General features: G+C 43.9%; 1 pseudogene; it reads right to left on the bottom strand.

Annotated features, from left to right (window-relative positions):
• LOC148506845 (uncharacterized) overlaps positions 1-12,862 on the bottom strand; it is an 84,049-nt pseudogene extending 71,187 nt beyond the window's left edge.
• Between the last annotated feature and the right edge of the window lie 212 nt (positions 12,863-13,074).

Below are 13,074 nucleotides of genomic sequence, written 5' to 3'. Positions count from 1 at the left end.
CGCGTCGGCGCCATTTTCTCACTCGGCTGTGGACAGTGAAGAGGGAGGGTGGGAGTTAGGGCTGTGTAGTGTAGTGTAGTGAGTGCTGCTGTTGTCCACTACTTCAAAGTCCATAGGGGCTGGCTGTGTTGTGCTGTGCTGCTGTTGTTAATAGGGGCTGTGTCCACTACTTCAAAGTCCATAGGGGCTGGCTGGACTGTGTTGTGCAGTCAGTTCTCCATAGGGGCTGTGTCCACTCCAAATTCCTGTGCAGTGTCCCAGTCCTAAAGGGGTGCTGTAGTGTTGTCCAGGGGGTGCTCTGTCCATCAGGGGTGCTCCCCCCAAGTGCTAAAAAAATAATATATTTTCTGTGTTTGTGAATTGTGTGCGCAGTAGCCGCACGTGCATCAACAAAGTAGTGCCAAGCGTGCGCCTGTGTCATAAGTAAAGGGCCAGCTGGCTTGACCGTTAAGGGTGCTGTAACCCCCGAAAGTACACTCCAGTCCAAACGAAAAAAAAAATTATTTTCTGTGTTTGTGAATTGTGTGCGCAGTAGCGCATGTGCATCAACAAAGTAGTGCCAAGCGTGCACCTGTGTCATAAGTAAAGGGCCGGCTGGCTTGACCGTTAAAGGGTTCTGTAACCCCCAAAGTACACTCCAAACCAAAAAAATATATATTTTCTGTGTTTGTGACTTGTGTGCACTGTGGCTGCACGTGCATCAACAAAGGAGCAGCACCAAGCGTGCGCCTGTGTCCCATAAGTAAAGAGCCGGCTGGCTCATTTCTTAAAGGGTGGTGTAACCCACAAAGTGCACTACTCTCCAGCAAAAATAAAAAAATATTTTCTGTGTTTGTGTGCGCTTTAGCCGCACGTATATATATCAATATAACATAAATGGAGGACCAAACTTTCTCCGATAAAAATAAAATAGGGAAAGATCAAGAACCACTTCCTCCTAGTGCTGTTGCTGCTGCTGGGAGTTGTTCATCATCCCAGAGAGGAAGTAGGAACATCACTACTTTTACTAAACAATTGACCCTCCAACAGTCCCTAGCGATGAGGATGAAGTACGACAGCAGTCATCCTGAAGCAAAACGTATAACTGAGGCCTTGACTGCTATGTTGGTGTTAGACGTGCGTCCGGTATCCGACATTAGTGCAGTGGGATTTAGACAATTGATGGAGGTAGTGTGTCCTCGGTTCCAAATCCCGTCTAGATTCCACCTGCATCCTCAAAGCAGCAGCGACAAGCGTGCGTCTGTCTGTTAAAGGGTGGTGACACCCTCAAAGTGTGCTACACAAACAATTAAAATATTGTTCTTTTTTTTTCGGTCTTTGTGAAATGTGTGGGCTGTAGCCGCACCTGCATCCTTAAAGCAGCAGCGACAAGCGTGCGTCTGTCTGTTAAAGGGTGGTGACACCCTCACAGTGTGCTACACAAACAATTAAAATATTGTTCTTTTTTTTTCGGTCTTTGTGAAATGTGTGGGCTGTAGCCGCACCAGCATCCTTAAAGCAGCAGCGACAAGCGTGCGTCTGTCTGTTAAAGGGTGGTGTAACTCTCAAAGTGCTCCAAAAAATAAAAGAAACTATTTTTTTAATGTGTTTGTGACTTGTGTGTGATGTAGCCGCACTTGCATCCTCAAAGCAGCAGCGACAAGCGTGCGTCTGTCAGTTAAAGGGTGGTGACACCCTCAAAGTGTGCTACACAAACAATAAAAATATTGTTCTTTTTTCTGTCTTTGTGAAATGTGTGGGCTGTAGCCGCACCTGCATCCTTAAAGCAGCAGCGACAAGCGTGCGTCTGTCTGTTAAAGGGTGGTGACACCCTCAAAGTGTGCTACACAAACAATTAAAATATTGTTCTTTTTTTTTCGGTCTTTGTGAATTGTGTGGGCTGTAGCCGCACCTGCATCCTTAAAGCAGCAGCGACAAGCGTGCGTCTGTCTGTTAAAGGGTGGTGACACCCTCAAAGTGTGCTACACAAACAATTAAAATATTCTTCTTCTTTTTTCTGTCTTTGTGAATTGTGTGGGCTGTTGCCGCACTTGCATCCTCAAAGCAGCAGCGACAAGCGTGCGTCTGTCTGTTAAAGGGTGGTGTAACCCTCAAAGTGTGCTCCACAAATAATAAAAATATTCTTTTTTTTTTTCTGTCTTTGTGAATTGTGTGGGCTGTAGCCGCACTTGAATCCTCAAAGCAGCAGCGACAAGCGTGCGTCTGTCTGTTAAAGGATTACATCGGTGACAGCATCCAAGTAGGCATGTCAGACAGTCCGTACCTGTACTGGCAGGAAAAAGAAGCAATTTGGAGGTCCCTGTACAAACTGGCTCTATTTTACCTGAGTTGCCCCCCCTCCAGTGTGTACTCCGAAAGAGTGTTTAGTGCAGCCGGGAACCTTGTCAGCGAAAGGCGTAGGAGGTTGCTTCCACAAAATGTGGAGAAGATGATGTTCATAAAATGAATTATCAACTCTTCCAGGGAGACCAGCCTCCAGAACGTACAGAGGGACCTGTGGTTCCAGCAGGGACGAATTAATACTCTGTGAGGATGAGGATGTACACACTGAAGAGGGTGAGGAATCGGTGGATGAGGAGGATGAGGATGACATCTTGCCTCCGTAGAGCCAGTTTGTGCAGGGACAGATAAATTGCCAGCTTGTTTTGTGGAGGCCCAAACGAACCAATCATTTCAGCCACAGTTGTGTGGCAGACCCTGGCGCTGAAATGATTGGTTTGTTAAAGTGTGCATGTCCTGTTTATACAACATAAGTGTGGGTGGGAGGGCCCAAGGACAATTCCATCTTGCATCTCTTTTTTTTCTTTGCATTATGTACAGTTTGGGGCCTAGTTTTTCAATGCCATCCTGTCTGCCACTGCAGTTTCACGCCTAGATGGGTCACGTGTTTGTGCCGCCCACTCGTGTCGCTTAGCATAGTCATCCAGCTACCTCGGTGCAACCTTTTGGACATAAAAACACTATTGTGAGGTGTGAGGTATTCAGAATAGACTGGAAATGAGTGGAAATTAAGGTTATTGAGGTTAATAATAGCAAAGGAGCAGAAAAACCTACAAATTCTGTGATTTTAGCTGTTTTTATGCTTTTTTTCAAAAAAATACAGATCCAAAACACAAAACCCAGAACCCAAAACACGGAAGGGTGGTTTTGGCAAAACCAATCCAGATCCAAAACACGAAGAAAGATCCAGATCCAAAACCAAAACACAAAACACGAAAAAAGTGGCCGGTGCACACCCCTACATTATAGTGCATAGACAGTATACATTATAGTGCATAGACCAGCACACCTGTTTCTTTTATTTCTAAATATGACTCATTCTGAGAAGTTATATAATATAATAGTTTGGAGAAGAATATTAGATTTTTGTGTTTTGGAAAAATTTGTTGCAAAACCCCCAAAACCACAATTGATTATCTAGGAAACGATTTATTAACTGGTAGAAATGAGGCGCAGAATAGCAAAGGGTTAAACAGTATGCAGCAAGTACAGAATGCAGAATTCCCAGATGCAGCTAAGAATGTACAGTATGGGGTGAATGTATGGGGTGAATGTATGGGGCGAATGTATGGGGTGAATGTATGGGGTGAATGCTGGACAATGCACTACATACCGATACACAGTGGTGGCAGCGGGAGGTCAAATATATATATATCAATGGTGACACAGTGGTATAGTGGGGTCTCTGCCTGTAGTGTATAAGGTGACACAGTGGTATAGTGGGGTCTCTGCCTGTAGTGTATAAGGTGACACAGTGGTATAGTGGGGTCTCTGCCTGTAGTGTATAAGGTGACACAGTGGTATAGTGGGGTCTCTGCCTGTAGTGTACAAGGTGACACAGTGGTATAGTGGGGTCTCTGCCTGTACTGTATAAGGTGACACAGTGGTATAGTGGGGTCTCTGCCTGTAGTGTATAAGGTGACACAGTGGTATAGTGGGGTCTCTGCCTGTAGTGTACAAGGTGACACAGTGGTATAGTGGGGTCTCTGCCTGTAGTGTATAAGGTGACACAGTGGTATGGTGGGGTCTCTGCCTGTACTGTATAAGGTGACACAGTGGTATATTGGGGTCTCTGCCTGTAGTGTATAAGGTGACACAGTGGTATGGTGGGGTCTCTGCCTGTAGTGTACAAGGTGACACAGTGGTATTGTGGGGTCTCTGCTTGTAGTGTATAAGGTGACACAGTGGTATAGTGGGGTCTCTGCCTGTACTGTATAAGGTGACACAGTGGTATATTGGGGTCTCTGCCTGTAGTGTATAAGGTGACACAGTCGTATAGTGGGGTCTCTGCCTGTAGTGTATAAGGTGACACAGTGGTATAGTGGGGTCCCTGCCTGTAGTGTACAAGGTGACACAGTGGTATAGTGGGGTCTCTGCCTGTACTGTATAAGGTGACACAGTGGTATAGTGGGGTCCCTGCCTGTACTGTATAAGGTGACACAGTGTTATAGTGAGGTCTCTGCCTGTAGTGTATAAGGTGACACAGTGGTATAGTGAGGTCTCTGCCTGTAGTGTACAAGGTGACAGTGGTATAGTGGGGTCTCTGCCTGTACTGTATAAGGTGACACAGTGGTATAGTGGGGTCTCTGCCTGTAGTGTATAAGGTGACACAGTGGTATAGTGGGGTCTCTGCCTGTAGTGTACAAGGTGACACAGTGGTATAGTGGGGTCTCTGCCTGTACTGTATAAGGTGACACAGTGGTATAGTGGGGTCTCTGCCTGTAGTGTATAAGGTGACACAGTGGTATAGTGGGGTCTCTGCCTGTAGTGTACAAGGTGACACAGTGGTATAGTGGGGTCTCTGCCTGTAGTGTATAAGGTGACACAGTGGTATGGTGGGGTCTCTGCCTGTACTGTATAAGGTGACACAGTGGTATATTGGGGTCTCTGCCTGTAGTGTATAAGGTGACACAGTGGTATGGTGGGGTCTCTGCCTGTAGTGTACAAGGTGACACAGTGGTATGGTGGGGTCTCTGCCTGTAGTGTACAAGGTGACACAGTGGTATTGTGGGGTCTCTGCTTGTAGTGTATAAGGTGACACAGTGGTATAGTGGGGTCTCTGCCTGTAGTGTATAAGGTGACACAGTGGTATATTGGGGTCTCTGCCTGTAGTGTATAAGGTGACACAGTCGTATAGTGGGGTCTCTGCCTGTAGTGTATAAGGTGACACAGTGGTATAGTGGGGTCCCTGCCTGTAGTGTACAAGGTGACACAGTGGTATAGTGGGGTCTCTGCCTGTACTGTATAAGGTGACACAGTGGTATAGTGGGGTCCCTGCCTGTACTGTATAAGGTGACACAGTGTTATAGTGAGGTCTCTGCCTGTAGTGTATAAGGTGACACAGTGGTATAGTGAGGTCTCTGCCTGTAGTGTACAAGGTGACAGTGGTATAGTGGGGTCTCTGCCTGTACTGTATAAGGTGACACAGTGGTATAGTGGGGTCTCTGCCTGTAGTGTATAAGGTGACACAGTGGTATAGTGGGGTCTCTGCCTGTAGTGTATAAGGTGACACAGTGGTATAGTGGGGTCTCTGCCTGTACTGTATAAGGTGACACAGTGGTATAGTGGGGTCTCTGTCTGTAGTGTACAAGGTGACACAGTGGTATAGTGGGGTCTCTGCCTGTAGTGTATAAGGTGACAGTGGTATGGTGGGGTCTCTGCCCATAGTGTACAAGCAGACACAGTGGTATAGTGGGGTCTCTGCCTGTAGTGTACAAGGAGACACTCAAGGGCACATCCTACTGCAAAGGCTGGAAGAGAGAAGTTTAGAGAACCATTCATGCACAGTGACTGACTTGTTGGGATGGAGGTCATAACTTCGGCGGTTCAAGGAGGTGACAGCACACACAGAGCACTCTACTCTAACACTATGTGGGTGATTCAGAGGTGAACCCATTTGTAGTAGCAGCTACTGCAGTTTTATGCTAACGCCACAACTGATGTGGGCCCCTTTGAGAATCTGGTGATTTACACCATCAAACGGACATCTGGTCTACGGTCGGACATTAGAGCAAAACTATGGCTGCTTAGAATGTCTGTCAGAACATGGCAACTGCTGCCAGTGTGTCAGGACCCAGACTGTCAGACTATGGCTGAGGTCCCGGGACTGTGCTCCACATGTCCAGATTCAGGTGTCCTCTCTGGCATGCCCACTCTCCCCACAGCCATGCGTGGCGTTGGCCGCGTGAAGTCATCTAAACACTGCCTGAGTACCTAAATGTCCATTCTTGCTACCCAGTGGTTCTCACTCACCTGCATGGCGATGTTCCACGGTGTCCACAAGCGCCTCTCCTGTACATGGGCGTGGACATCTTGGTTTGATCATGTGGTCCTACAGTTACTAATCTTAAATATCTCCTACGATCAGCTGTTCATATATTGCCAACCAGCAGCAGGCACTGGGTATATAAATCCATCCTGGACACTCAGTCAGTGTCTGTGCAATGTCTCCTAAAGGTTTCCTTTTGGCTCCTGCCTGATCTTCGTTTGTTCCTGACTCAGTATACTTACTGGCTCCAAGAACATCTGCTATTTACTGAGTATAGCTCAGCACCTGGCTCCAAGATCTTCTGCCAATTACTGAACATAGCTGAGCACCGGGATCTAAGAACTCTTGCTAATCACTGAGCACAGTTTAGCACCTGGCTCCAAGTACAGGTCTCTGTCCCTCCATCCACAGCCATCTCTACCTTGCTTACTTCTGGCACTCAGGTTCCCCTCTACACACTCATGCCTCATGTCATCTATCTGTCTCCCCTCTCCCCTAGATTGTAAGCTCCTAGGAGCAGGGTCCTCCTCCCCACTGTCTCACAGCCTTTTTTTCTAGCACTTCTATGCCAGCCTTCACCTTCAGAGCTGTATTGTGTATGGAGAATTGTGTTGCTAACTGTTACTTGTGTTCTGTTTATATTTTGGTTACTGTATTGTAATGTAATGTTCTGTGTACCCTTTATTGTATGTACGGCACTGCGGACCACTTGTGGCACCCTATAAATAAAATATAATAATAATAATAACCAGTGAGCACAGCTCAGCACCTGGCTCCCAGTATTCTTGCTATTACTGAGCATAGCTCAGCACTTTGCTCCTAGAACTCTGACTTTTACCTAAGCTCAACCCAGTGCTTCAGCATAAAGTCTTCAGTCATTCACGGATCATTTCAAGCATCTGTCTAGTGGTATATTACTACGTATTACCGGGACTGGTTCTGTGCTTATACCACTATTCTCTCCAACCATTCTTGTCATCATTAAAGTTCTATTCTTCTGATCTACTTGTGTCTTGTGCCATCATATGAGGAAAACATATCTAAGACCTCCTCAGTTTGTGCTGCTAGTATCACTGCCTGCAAAGCCTGTTCCATCATTGGAGGCCAATTTCCCCAGAGTCATGACACAGTGGAACTGTATCTTTCGATGCCGCCATTAGCCATCCCCCAGTCACTACCCAGGAATGACTATTGAAATTGCAGGGATCTCCATGCATTTTGGATACGTGTCCCCCAGCAGTAACCATTGGGAGACACTCACAGTTCATCCTGGATGCATGCGCAGAATTAAAACTGGATATTTTAATTACGCCCACCTCAAAATCAGGCCCTGTGTCATTATATTACTCCTTTTTGAGATGAGTTAATGGTTACAAGTCATCTAATCTCTCTCTTGCGACACTCTATACTCTGTGCTCTCAACACTTTCTGTAAAAAGTGGGCTGTGGCTCCGTATCAGGAAATCTCTCTCAACTTCTTTCAGAAATCCTTCTCTTTGGCAATTTTTAGCTGCCATATCATCCTCTCAGTCATGTTATCTCTGTCAGATCCTGCAAGCAGATCTGTATCAGTACTATTGGAGCTGTGTCTTCCTCTGCCACTTCTGGCTGCAAGTTAGGAACTTCTCTTCCACTAACCAGGGCTGCAATCAGAAATTGACAGGGCCCCCCTCTCAACTCCCCCCCCCCCCCAGCCTCCAAATCATTGGACGTAGAGGTCCAATGTCCCCTGGCGATAGGATTGAAGACAATATCTGATTGTTTGCTCTTATCAATTGTAAAATAAAGAATTACTTCTTTCTATGACTGGGGGAGAATTATTTCCCTTTTTCTGTACAAAGATGTACATCAAAAAGCAAATGTCAATAGCTGCAGTCATTACTTAATCCAACACATTAGATCAACACGTTTTTCTTGTGAAGGTGGATTACGTTCTCAGTACAGTATTAGGGCTATGAGGGTGACTGGGGCTATTCTCTCTAGTACTCCTCCAACTCACTATTATAAGATCAGTTACTACATGAAGGGAGAGGCAGCAGCAATGCAGTCTCTATTATAAGATCAGTAACTACATGAAGGGAGAGGCAGCAGTAATGCAATCACTATTATAAGATCAGTTACTACATGAAGGGAGAGGCAGCAGTAATGCAGTCACTATTATAAGATCAGTTACTACATGAAGGGAGAGGCAGCAGTAATGCAGTTACTATTATAAGATCAGTTACTACATGAAGGGAGAAGCAGCAGTAATGCAGTCACTATTATAAGATCAGTTACTACATGAAGGGAGAGGCAGCAGTAATGCAGTCGCTATTATAAGATCAGTTACTACATGAAGGGAGAGGCAGCAGTAATGCAGTCACTATTATAAGATCAGTTACTACATGAAGGGAGAGGCAGCAGTAATGCAGTCGCTATTATAAGATCAGTTACTACATGAAGGGAGAGGCAGCAGTAATGCAGTCACTATTATAAGATCAGTTACTACATGAAGGGAGAGGCTGCAGTAATGCAGTCGCTGTTATAAGATCAGTTACTACATGAAGGGAGAGGCAGCAGTAATGCAATCACTATAATAAGATCAGTTACTACATGAAGGGAGAGGCAGCAGTAATGCAGTCACTATTATAAGATCAGTAACTACATGAAGGGAGAGGCAGCAGTAATGCAATCACTATTATAAGATCAGTTACTACATGAAGGGAGAGGCAGCAGTAATGCAGTCACTATTATAAGATCAGTTACTACATGAAGGGAGAGGCAGCAGTAATGCAGTCGCTATTATAAGATCAGTTACTACATGAAGGGAGAGGCAGCAGTAATGCAGTCGCTATTATAAGATCAGTTACTACATGAAGGGAGAGGCAGCAGTAATGCAGTCACTATTATAAGATCAGTTACTACATGAAGGGAGAGGCTGCAGTAATGCAGTCGCTGTTATAAGATCAGTTACTACATGAAGGGAGAGGCAGCAGTAATGCAGTCGCTATTATAAGGTCAGTTACTACATGAAGGGAGAGGTAGCAGTAATGCAGTCATTATTATTAGATCAGTTACTACATGAAGGGAGAGGCAGCAGTAATGCAGTAGCTATTATAAGATCAGTTACTACATGAAGGGAGAGGCAGCAGTAATGCAGTCTCTATTATAAGATCAGTTACTACATGAAGGGAGAGGCAGCAGTAATGCAGTCACTATTATAAGATCAGTTACTACATGAAGGGAGAGGCAGCAATAATGCAGTCGCTATTATAAGATCAGTTACTACATGAAGGGAGAGGCAGCAGTAATGCAGTCACTATTATGTCTCGCTGAGAGGCAATAACACAATAGTTATATTTTACCTAAAATACAGTATATGAGCTCTCTTGTGGCTGTTACTCCTCTGTAGTATTTTCATTGAAATAAGGTACTCACTTGGGGGAATTCAAATGTTTTTCAGACAACTTTTTTTTTTACACGCCCGACAAAGCAATTCAATTGTTGCTCTGTCGCCGGCGCCGGCATTTATGCATGCATTCAGGAGAGCGCGAGCAAAAATGTGACTGAAACACCCTGGTTAGGGCACGCTAAGCGCAGTTAGCGCACCCTAATCAGGAACTAAGACAGGTTTAACCTTTTTAGATGGCTAAACCTTGTCTTTCAGTCGGCGAAGAGGGCGATAATTAATGAGTGCTATGAATACCTTTAAGTCGCTATTTAGCGCTGCAAGTTGCTTAAGAAAGAGTTGCTTTCCAGTCCAAACGTGTTGTTCCAAAGCACAAAAAGTTATTTATTAAAGAAAGGGTAACACAATGTAAGACTTAACAATTAGAGTAGGAAGCAATTATACAGTACAGCCGATACATACGCATGTGCACTATTCCCAGTATACAGTCATCAGTCCAGAAGTCTGCAGTCGCAAAGAAGATGTATGTACACTGGACTTAGGACACAGCTTATATACCGTACAGGTTTCAGAGTTAACAAAGGGACAAATTGAAAGGTTCTCATTGGTTCTTGCTTCTGGTCAATCTGGTCATTGGACAGTTCATACGGTGTCATCAGGGGTATGACTCAGTCCTCCAACAGTCACATTGTGTAGCTTCCCGCTGAACAACTTGTTAAAACTGGCTACAACACTGCATACAAGTTATAACAGTCTATTCAATAACTCCCTATCATCCATAAGTAGCAGACGCATGCTGCGACTTCTTTGCCGATAGAAACGGATGTCTGCAAATAAACAGGGATTTAGTATTATACCAAACATGATATGTCCACTGTATTCTGAACCTTAGATCTCCCAGTACATATTACATAATAATTATTAGCTAACAATATCTTTAATAACTCTGGTTATTAACTATAATGTGTGGGAACCATTTTATGTGTATGCATTCGCATATGTGCATCTATGTGTATGTATGTGAACATACATATGAGCATCTATGTGTATGTACGTGAATACACATATGAGCAACTGTGTTTATATGTGTATATATATATATATATATGAGCATCATGTGCATCAGTGTATGTGTGTTGTGCAATCGCATTCATGCGCATTGGATTGCACTGACGCAAAGTAGTGTCCAAGCAACACCATCAGACTATAGACGACTATATCATCAGATAATAATTGTAAAATTATCATATCCAATTATTTGACTTTGACAGTCCACCCTTTGATAGCAAAACATAAAACTATCACATTCTATTCTTAACCTGTTTAGTCGTGCATAATAAATTATTCTTCAATGTTCTAAATGGTAGGACACAACTCGGTCATTGAACTCTCAATAATGTATTTCAGGAAAGGGTAAAACAACCCTATACACCATCTGCGGATCTATAGGGGAAGTTTGGGGGAATTGAGACTACATTATCTATGATGTTTAACGGAACATTTGCAATACATTTTATTATACATGACCAAGCCTATTCACATATTATTATCTGATGGTACATTCAATTTCAGGATGGTAATGCAGTTCTTTATCAACCTTAGTACCTATACCACCACTACTCACCACCATTATGATCTCATTTTCATGGTTTACCTTGGTGGTACATTTTCCACATTTTAACACAGTAAGAACACATCTGACACATAAACCAATTACTAAAATGACAACAAGCATAAGAATAGCTTACCTACACTAGCAATCATTTCCTGGGCCCACTGCCCTATACCGGAGAACCATTTTACAGGGTTTAACCATGAGAACCATTCCTCTACCTTTACCTCAGTCTCATACAAGGAAGTATTATGGTCCTACCAAAATTCCCATTTCAGTTGTAGGATTTCATCCATTCTCCGGTCAATCACCTCTTTGGGGTCATTAGTATTATTGGTGATGTACGTGCAACACTTGACACCAAATTGGGTGGCCAAAGTCATGCAATATCCACCAGTAATAGCGGTCAGGTAGATAAACACTAGCCTATGTTGTACCAGTTCTTTTTTATAAGCCTGTAGCTCCTTACCCGTGTACCTAAAAGTGTCATCATACATCTCGGTGATGTTGTCTATTAATTTAGCCAGGTCTTGGATGTATCTAAAATTTTAAGTTCCCCGAGTAATCCTGGTGGGATCTAATGCTACCAAAATTTGGAAGCCAGTTGTTTTACTAATCAACTGTGTGGCTATATGTTCTTCACCCGGGATCATATTTCTTTTGTCACGATGTTCATACTGCGTGTGTATGTATGGAAGTGGTGCGGTTTTATGGATACCAATCATTTCATCATGTGTAAGGGTCATTACCTCTGGGACCAATTTACCTAAAAAACATAAACCCTTGGAACTCAGAGATAACCAAGAATATGCCCTTCTTCCACAAACATAGTATACATTATCTGGGATGACATATGGTATATTGCGATCCTGTACAATATCACTTAAAGTTTTAACAAAACTACCTATGCCTATTGTCCTCATCTGTTCAAGACACGTTTCAGCCTGAATAACATTTTTACAATTACCCATAGGAACTTTTCCAATAGAGACCACATTCAGTTTGTTCCTCTCTTCTCGACTTTGGTGTTCATCACTACTGGTGTGGCGAGCCATTGTCTGATCCAATAAGTCTGCTTCCCAATTCTCCAGTCTTTCTATGTATGAAATGTTCAGACACAGCAAAGACCAATCTATGGAGTAGGTGGAGTTTATACTTGGGGACCTGGTGATGTTATACTTCCCATCTATGGACCTCCCTCCCCGTAATTCAAGGACCTCAGAGAAATTTAATGGGAATGGTACTAATCCTACATTATGTTGCCCCTGAGTCATGTGAGTGCAAACCCAACATTCAGTCTGGTTTAAGTCCTTACCCACTAAGGAATGGTAATCCTCTAAAGGATGCCCACCCAAATACAGATTACTCTTGGACTGGCATCGTTGGATGCATTTCTCATCAACTAGGGATCCACAGTACTCACAGATACAATATTCCTCAGACAATAGCCCCTCACACTGTCTCCGAGTTCCATGGCTAACAGATCTCTTAACAATCCCTGTACTGAGTTTGACCATAGGTTGCCCTGATCATTCTATCACTCTCTCCTCCGACTTCCATCTATCAACATCACTATCGGCCTCCCTCTCCATCATCTGTCCTCCGTCACAGAAATAGGAAATCCTGAAACAAATAAGAATGAGAAGAACCCTGGAACAAGAAAAAGAAACAGAAACAGATTGCCACACCATTGCTGGAGTAGTAGTCTGTACATGTCTCTGGCTCAGGTGTTTTCACTGAAGTCTCTAGTTCTCCCGGAACAGTCTTGCAATCAACAGGTCCACGTTGTCTGTCTCAACTTCGACTT

Source organism: Taudactylus pleione, unplaced genomic scaffold, assembly GCF_031769625.1.
Source record: "Taudactylus pleione unplaced genomic scaffold, aTauple2 ptg000393l, whole genome shotgun sequence".
Classification (NCBI taxonomy): Eukaryota; Metazoa; Chordata; class Amphibia; order Anura; family Myobatrachidae; genus Taudactylus; species Taudactylus pleione.
Note: the sequence above shows the minus strand (reverse complement) of the source record. Positions and strands in the feature narration are given on the sequence as shown.